This window comes from Miscanthus floridulus, chromosome 5 (genome assembly GCF_019320115.1).
Source record: "Miscanthus floridulus cultivar M001 chromosome 5, ASM1932011v1, whole genome shotgun sequence".
NCBI classification, from domain to species: Eukaryota; Viridiplantae; Streptophyta; class Magnoliopsida; order Poales; family Poaceae; genus Miscanthus; species Miscanthus floridulus.
Genome location: NC_089584.1, coordinates 22445769 through 22455783, shown reverse-complemented (window position 1 = coordinate 22455783; position 10015 = coordinate 22445769).

Below are 10015 nucleotides of genomic sequence, written 5' to 3'. Positions count from 1 at the left end.
TAAAAGGTTTTTTTCGACTAGTAGTATTTGCGGATAAACAACCTGTTCGCTGGTTCGTTTCTGGGCTGATAAACCCGACTGATGTTGGTTTATTGTGAGAGAAAAATACTGTTGTCTGGCTGATAAACCCTGGCTGAAACCAACAAGCGAACAGACTGAAAGTCTTATTTAATTCTAATGCGGAGGAGGTAGCAGTTGGAAGGGACTAGATCATATCGTAGCTGTTTTGGAGTTTGGAGGGAACGGTAAATTGAATTGGCTGGATTAGAAAGAGGTGGACAGCAGTGGGCCTTTGTTTCGTACTACCAAATAACCAAATTCTTAGTACTACTATTTGTCGACATTTCAATCAAAGAGGAAAAAAAAAAGGAGTCTGAGAATCTGTCGCCTGACGAGCTTGTGAATGATTGATTTGTCATTAAACGCAGAACCGCGAGGTGCCAACTACTGAACCAATGATTAAATTTTTTGGGTTCCTGGTATGTACTCACCCACGGATGCTTACTAAAACGCATCTTGTGCCTTTTGCGTGGCCCAATTCCGTGATGAAACCGGCGGACTGATGCAGCTTCGTCACCTTTGCGAGAAGAAAAGGCTTTTCTGAGAAGCTCGTGAAGCGAGATGGAGACGCAGATGGCCAACCTAATCTATTGACTGATCCATGTCCCGGATTCTCTGTCATGCGGTCTTCCAGCCTTCCTGCTTCCTCTCGGAATCTCATCTCCCACACTATATGCTTGCCCGATTGCTGTCGCCAATTATGTGGGCTGCTTTCACCTCTCTGATTAGTCGTAATCAAGCTTGCTCGTCCTGTCCGTCGTCGCCAATTTCGATCCTTCTGCTCTCTCTTTTCATTGGGAGTTTGGAATGATATATTATGAGAAGGCTGCAGCTGTTTTGTTTGGAAATTGGAAATAGGAATTTGGTATGGTTACATATTATGCGTACTCTGTATTATACGTCTGATATGAAAATGATGCCACTGTCGTCGACGACCGTGAGGGACCATGAACCTATAATAATGGATTACTAGAGCGCCTCTGAACGAGCTCAAACGTTGCAGTCCTCTTCAAGATATGGCCCTGCGAACCACCGCGTCGGCCGGCCATGGCTGCTGCAGCTGCCCCTGTTGAATCGTCTTTTTCAGCAGGCCTTTGGTAGTAGGTATTCTCCGAGCACGAGATGTCGCCAAGGCCCAGCAGCGAGGGTTGCCAAAATTAAAAAGATTCCCTGCTTGGAGTGGCTCATAACTTCATCGACGCTGAAACTGAAAGCCTCCTGCCGCTCCAACTCCAGTGATTCTCCCGTGCACGAAACTTGTTAACATATATATAAACCGCTTTCGTGTTCTGATCTGAAAAAAATGCTACTAGTGGGTAGTAAATCAAGCGAGCGGATCGGATCATCGGAGGTCGGAGCTTCAGTTTTCTTCGTTTCCTGAAACCGAAGCCTCAACCTTCAGGATAGAATAGAGTGTGGCAAGATACGTTAGCTCTCGCTCTCATCCTGTGTCGGTGGCCCATTTCCTTGCGGATTTCAAATTCCGTTGACGGTCTCATCACAGCAGTGACGATGACGAACGAACAATGCTGTTCAAAGAATTCTTTGGAGCTTGCCGGCGATGCCGCAGCCTCATTCCAACACTTAAAATATGGAGGAACACTAAAACTATATACTCACATGCTGCTGCAATATGCTGATGCAAATGATTGGCCACGCACAAGCAAACACATCACGCGTTGAAACAAAACAAGCAAGTCTAATCTAATCAGACGCATGCCGAAGCACGAAATGCGATTAATGAGTAGTAGTATTCTGATGATGATCCGGTCCACACCAATGTGCGCACGATATGCGGAGATAGCATATGTAGCCAACGTCGACTCGCCATCTAACACTGTGATCCTAACCGCCAAACTACCTGCAGCTGCGAGCTCCAGAGTCCAGAGAGGCTAAACACAAGCACGACCTTTCAGTTGCAGTAGCTGTAACTTGTGAGTTGTGACCTCTGCTAGGATATCCTCCTATCCCTGATAGGTGATGAACTGATGATGCAGGTACCCTTGCCAGGTCTTACTGCTCTGAAACCATCAAAGGTTAATCAATCAATTTGTTTGCTACCACAGTGCGCTGGATTGATACTTGTGAGCCAACAACAGACTGATGGCCAGTTGGATTATTGGATCAGCTGGCTGCCTTGCACAAACTGGTTTCCTGGCGGCTCTGATCAGAGTTCCTTGGACGCATGCATCATAGCCGTGTGAGAGCCGAGAGTAACTGTCCTTCGTACAGCAAGTTCACATCAAAGACTTCTAGACCATCTTCTGACACAAGATTAAATTACCTGTTGGGAAAGTGGAGTCCTGACGCGGGGGGGGGGGGGGGGGGGGGGGGGGGGGGGGGGGGGGGGGTCCGGGGCGGAGTGCGTGGAGTGTGCTGAGGGCGAAGGCTTTCTTTCTTTCTTCGAACACGTCCGTTGACGCGTGTTTCATTAAGAGGGGAAATGCCGAAAGAATGGCAATACATAACGCGGCTACGGGAGAACCGGGGGGGGGGGGGGGTCCGGGGCGGAGTGCGTGGAGTGTGCTGAGGGCGAAGGCTTTCTTTCTTTCTTCGAACACGTCCGTTGACGCGTGTTTCATTAAGAGGGGAAATGCCGAAAGAATGGCAATACATAACGCGGCTACGGGAGAACCAATAGCGTATGTTATAGTACCACAGAAAAAGTGGTCAGGAACCTAAGTGACAGGAGAAAGAAAGAAATGCGAAGGCTTTCACAATTACCAAGGCAAAGAGTCCTAGGGTTTCAAGCCAGAAAGTGATACAAGATTGCCCCTTGCTAGCTAGGACATATTCCTTATACACAGAGTACACCGCATTAGGGCCTTAGCGTCTTTTGCATGCACAACTGCCTTTCCTACTAGGCCCTTGTCGAGTCGAACTTTTGGCCTGACAGGCCGTTCGGCCTAGCCTGCTTAGCTTCCGCCACTAGGTCGCAATCGTCCGCAGTCAGCGTCCCGGTCGCTTGCTGTCTTTGACCATCCCGGCGAGCTTTCTATTAGCCGCCTGAAGGCGCCCTGGAGACCAGGGCGCCATGCGAAGGCCTCTCCTTCAGGAGCCTTCGGCAAAGGTCTACCAGTAGCCTGGAGCTCCACCGAGTAGGGGACAATCACAAACTCTGTCACCGGCTTCGACGTGAGGACTCCAATTGGCGTCGGCGAGAAGGGCTCGGTGTTTGGGAAGGCACAACGAGCAGGAGTCAGAGAGGCGCAACACCGGGGGACGGAGTGAAAGGTCCTAATAGCTAGAGGGGGGGTGAATAACCTATTAAAAATTTCTACAACAACACTTAACAAACCGGTTAGACAATTATGAGGCGAAGTAAGTGTTGCGCTAGCCTACTAAAAAGGCAAGCCACCTACCACAATTCTAGTTTATATAGTTCCTATCCACACAAAAGCTATGTCACTACACTATGTTAGTGTGCTCTCAAATGCTAACTAAAGAGCCACACTAACCAAACTAACAAGCTCTCACAACTAGCTACACTAAAGAGCTTGACAACTAGTTTGCGGTAGGTAAGGTAAAGAGAGTGAGCAAGATGGTTATACCGCCATGTCGAGAAAGGAGCCAATCATTCAAGAATGAATAACAATGAAGACCAATCACCCCGGAATCAAATGATGACACAATGATTTTTTACCGAGGTTCACTTGCTTGCCGGCAAGCTAGTTCTCGGTGGCAATTCACTCATATAGAGGTTCACGTGCTAATTGGCATCACACGCCAAATCCTCAATAGGGTGCCGCACAACCAACACAAGATGAGGATCACACAAGCCACGAGCAATCCACTAGAGTACCTTTTGACTCTCCACCGGGGAAAGGTCAAGAACCCCTCACAGTCACCACGATCGGAGCCGGAGACAATCACCAACCTCCGCTCGATGATCCTCGCTGCTCCAAGCCGTCTAGGTGGCAGCAACCACCAAGAGTAACAAGCGAATCCCACAGCGAAACACGAACACCAAGTGCCTCTAGATGCAAACACTCAAGCAACGCACTTGGATTCACTCCCAATCTCACAAAGATGATGAATCTATGATGGAGATGAGTGGAAGGGCTTTGGCTAAGCTCATAAGGTTGCTATGTCAATGCAAATGGCCAAGAAGTGTGAGCTTGAGCCGGCCATGGGGCTTAAATAGAACCCCCCCACGAAATAGAACTGTTGTACCCGTTCACTAGGCACAATATGGGGTGATCGGACGTGCCGGTCGATGTGACCAGATGTAGGACCCCAGCGTTCGGTCGTGCGATGCAAGCCACGTGTCCCCTCTCTTCAAACACTGAGCGCCCGATCCCAATGGTCAAGTGATGACCAGACGTAGGACCTCAGCATTCGGTCGTTTTCAGTAAGCATCCAGAAGCGAAAAATCATGATCGGACGTGTCCGGTCATGCTCGACCGGACTCAGCTAGTGTCTGGTCACTCGGCGTCTCCTCTGTGCGCTGCCACGTCAGCAGGACCGGACACACCCTGTCAGCGTCCGGACACTAAGTGACCCAGCCTTCGGTCGCGGACCGACGCCAGCGTCTTCACACATCCACTGACCGGACACGCCGGTCCTACCGAGACCAGCGTCCGGTCACTTACAGTGACCTCCATCTTTTCTGTATAGAGCGCCGGCGGCACCGTCGGACTGTTCGCACTCTACGGGTGGACACTCCACCGGTGAAGTTCCTAACCCTTGCTCAAATGTGACAACCACCAAGTGTATCACCTTGTGCACATGTGTTAGCATATTTTCACAAATGTTTTCTAGGGTGTTAGCACTCCACTAGATCCTAAATGCATATGCAATGAGTTAGAGCATCTAGTGGCACTTTGATAACCGCATTTCGATACAAGTTTCACCCCTCTTAATAGTACGGCTATCGATCCTAAATGTGATCACACTTACTAAGTGTCTCGATCACCAAAACAAAATGGCTCCTACCATTTATACCTTTGCCTTGAGTCTTTTGTTTTTCTCTTTCTTCTTTTCAAGTCCAAGCACTTGATCATCACCATGGCATCACCATCATCATGTCATGATCTTCATTTGCTTCACCACTTAGAATGTGCTACCTATCTCATGATCACTTCATAACCTAGGTTAGCACTTAGGGTTTTATCAATTCACCAAAACCAAACTAGAGCTTTCACGGAGGGCGAATGACCTAGGGAGGCTAAATGGGCGGACTCAGTGTCCCTGTAGAGGCCCCACGGTGTGGTGACAAACAACGTCACGGAGCACCTCGAAGGCGGCCGACAATGAGTGTCCCATCTTGCCGGTACTGAGGAAGGCGACGATGACACAGTCACGAGCATAGTGACCTTCACGCTTGTAATTTAAGTAACATGCCAGAAATTGATAGTGCGGCACAACCTCCTAAGAAATCGGGCCCACGTGCACCTATCGTTGTCTCAACAGACCTCTGATAGCGTACATGAGTTCCCAACAGCTTAACAGGTCTGTCGGGTGTCCTCGGGAAACCCGAATCATCCACGAATCTTTTTCGAACAGGATCTCAATCATAGACATTGCAGATTACAACAGTTTTCAATATACATACCAGAGATTATAAAAGCGGAAGATTTAAGTTTTAATATTACAAACCAGTTGTTTCAAACTTACATAACCATAAGTGTCATACAACCATAGTAGCGGGATAATATTACATTAACATTATTTATCATACAAACTAGTGCCTTGTCCAAAGGCCATTCATCATTCCTCATCGTCATCGACTTCAAACACAGACATGCAGCAGGGACCAAAACAAGCCTGCGCATGCGACTCACCTGTAACAAGGGTTAACAAACCCTGAGTACAAAAGTACTCAACAAGACTGACCTGACGAAAAAGGGGTTGAAGGACTTTAGAGATGCAGGTGTTGGGTCAAGGTAAGGATGTAGCAAGATTCAAAAGTTCTTTGCCAAAAGCTTACTATTCTTGATTCTATTTTCAAGTTTTACCCCTAAGTCTTCTTAGTTCATTATCTCAAACTAAGTGTTCATATCCCATGTTCCATTCCTTCTCATTCCATTCCTTTTCTCAAATTTTAGTAATTCACTAGTCCTACATTGCTTCTGTAATGAATCGAGTCTCCATATCCGTGGAGCACCGGCAATTCGAATTGATTCAAGTCCCAGCTAGGGATTCCTTATCACACGACATATATAGAACTTAATCTTGCATACATCAACCTCGCTACCAGATCCTCCTATACTAAGCCGTCTCCACACCACCCGAGAGTACAACACACCTCAAATCCAGCCACATTCCAGCCACGAGGGTACACGCTACTCCCGCCATCTCTCCACTCCTAGTGCGTGGGCATTCGTCTTAGTATCGGATTAGCCAAAGTCGGCTTACCGGAGTATGTGACCAGTACTACAAAGTGTCTCGTTCAGAAGATCCACAATGAGTGGCCTTTAAGCGACATAGTCGGTAACATTACCCAACATTCAAGATAAGTCACCCGACTAGTCTCTAGTTCATTCTATCTTCTTTCTTTCTTTGGCCAGTATGCCATCTTTGATTGTATCAAAACTTTTACTTTGAAAGCCTATCATAAAGCATACTAAGCATTCTACGCCTTTGTAAATGAAATCATCTTCAAGGATGGTAAACAATTAACAAGGTAGGCAATGCATCAAGTAGGTAACATTTGAATAAATCAACTTAATGCAATAGATAACATAGGTGATAAACTTTTCAAAGTAAACAAGGTAAGGGTTTAATGCATAAACCGGGGCTTGCCTTCGTTGATGATCTCGGGTTCCGGATCAGTACCACAAATATCAAATCCCGAGACAACCGGGGATTCTTCCACAACTTACTCAACTAGAATCGGTTCACTCTCGGATTCTACACAAAATAATAGCATATGCTTCAACATGATGATAATGTAAACATGATGCTTTCATGGTGCATGAAATATAATAACACTTTGAATACAACTTTCTTTCACGGTACAGTTGTAATCCAACAAAACCAACTTGCAATTCTACCATTAAGGACCACACAAGTGACTTGACTAAATTGATCTTGAAACCCTACTGGTCACAAAACATGACCAAAACAAGATCAAACTCTAACCTAACACTTATGGTTTGCTTTAATACATTTTTGAATTAATTTGGAAATAAGCCCAAAATGAAATTGTTCCAAACGACCTCAAAATTTTATGTAAGCTTCCTCATGACAAATTAGTGTACCAAAACAAATTTCATAATTTTTGAAGTTATACAGTGGCCTACAAAAATCATGGAAATCACATTTATCAATTAATTGACTAAATTTTTGAACATTAAAAATTTATTCAAATTTCAAGTTTCATATTTTTAAACCATAATAGAACATGTACAGAAGCTACACACAAAGTTTCAGAATTTTTGGAGCTATAATTATTTTCCTATAAATTTCCAAAGTTATTGCACTATTCAAAATCCAGAAAAAAAACAAAATCTCACTGTTCTCTCCCTTCTCTCACTGACAGCCAGACCCCACTGTCAACGAGATAGAACAAGGCACATAGCAGCGCTGCTAGCTCCGGTCGGCCAAAATGCACCGGCGGTGATGCTCCGGCGAGGCAGACCGCACCAGCATGATCTACACCACCCCGCGAACCTATCCCAGACCTCAGAATAGCAACAGGCGCACCGGATGGAGCTCTATGCTGGTCATGGCGGCGCGGGCACGACGGCGCACGATGTAACTATGGCTATGATGCAGTAGAGGCTAAAGCGAAGCGAGCATCACGCTCAGGAGCTCACCACGAACACGACGGTGTGCTTGGTGAAGGTGGAGACGGGCTGGAACGACGTGGCCACGGTGAGGTCGGTGGTGGCGGTGCTTCGGCCGGCTCCGAAGAAGAAGATGTCGTGGGTTGGCGCTGGACTGCTAGAGGCGAGGCGAGCAGGCCTGGAAGGAGCGGCAGGGCGAGGCAAAGCTGCTGGCAAACGCAATCGGCACGAGGTGCTACGGTGAGGACGAATTTTGCGAGCGCAGCAAGGACACCGGCGGCGAGCAGACGGGAGGAAAGAAGAACGACGGCGGTGGTGCTCCTATTTATAGAGGAGAAGGACGCATCCGGCTTCGACAGCTCCCATACGAGGTCGCCACGGAGACGACAGCGTGTCACCGCGCGAGAAAGGGGTGAAAAACGATCGGCGGCAAGCGGCTGCGTGGCGCCGGCGGCAAGCAGGGAGGTGGCGCTCGTCTTCATTTAGATTTTTGAATTATTTACATAAATGCCACTACATTTATTTTGCAAATTACTCACAAATTTTCTAAAGAAGTTGAAAATCTCCAAAAATGAAAGTTGCTTAGCTTTTCAAACTCTACAACTTTGCTTTAATGAACATTTTCAAATTCTGCCTCCATTTTAAAATTTGAATTTGGGGTGCATTTGAGTATTTGAATCATTTCAAAATTACTCCAAATTTTATATGTAAACTTTAAAAACTTTGAATACCAAAGTTGATCCTTATAAAATAAGCTTCAACTTTGCTTTTTGTCACAACCCCAAATTCCAAATGGATTTTGAAATAGACAAAAGGGGCAAAAAGGACTTTTATATTTTGAATTTGAATTCACATTTAATTTGTTTCCCTTTTTACTTAATTATGGTTTTTGACCAATTACATGGCCCATTAGGGTTATTTGAGTCAAATGACACATGGCCTCACATGATCACATGAAATTTGACCCCTGGGGTCATGATTTTCATTTGGAGTTTTGGATCACATTACATCACATAAAATAACAACTTATGAAATAAAGCTTATTTAGTGAATGCATTCAAAATTTTCTACTTTATGAATGCTTTGTAATGCATATGATGACATGTCAAGTTTTAATGCTAGGTCAAAACACCAGAGGTGTTACAACCCTTCCCCCTTAAAGAAATCTTGTCCCGAGATTTAAAACTTAGGATTAAGTAATGGAAAAGGAAATGTGTCAAGCTAACACATCATAACTTTATTCAAAAGGCTAGTGAGGGGGTTTTCCATTCTATTGACAAACGAGACAAGTTACAATATAGACAAGGTATTGCAACTAGATAGAAGCAAAGAAGTCAGAAAAGTTTTCTTCTAAGTAATCCTCAGACTCCCAAATAGCTTCCTCTTTAGTGTGTTGATTCCATTGTACTTTGTAGAACTTGATTACACGTCTTTGAGTGACTCAATCTTTCTGATCTAAGACTCTAATGGGGTACTCTGCATAAGTCAAATCAGGTTCTAGTTCTACATCACCAAAGTCGATTACTTGGTCAGGTACTTGACACTTCTTTAACTGAGATACATGGAAGATATCATGCACAACTGACATGTGATCTGGTAGCTTGACGCGATAGGCGACTGGTCCACATCGTTGTTGGATTTGAAAAGGACCGACATAACGGGGCACCAACTTTCCCCGAATCCCAAAACGTTGAACTCCTTTCATCGACGATACCTTGAGGTAGACATGATCCCCCACTTTGAATTCTAGCGGTCGTCTCCTCTTATCAGCATAGCTTTTCTATCGGGATTGAGCTACCTTCATATTAGCTTGTATGAGTTTAACTTTCTCTTCGGCTTCCTTGACCACATCCAGTCCAAAGAACCAACGTTCTCTAGCTTCTAACCAATTTAAAGGTGTCTGACATCTATGGCCATACAATGCTTTGAATGGTGCCATTTTAATGCTCTCTTGATAGCTATTGTTATATGAGAATTCAGCTAAGGGAAGGCATTCATCCCATTTAGCACCATAGGAAAGGACACATGCTCTTAACATATCTTCAAGAATTTGATTTACCCTCTCAGTCTATCCATCTGTTTGCGAATGATAAGCAGAACTATGGATAAGTTTGGTTCCCAAAGACTCATGTAGACTTTTCCAAAACTTGGATACGAACAATGACCCTCTGTCAGAGACAATGGTCTTGGGTGCCCCATGCAGACTAAAGATTCTATCAAGATAA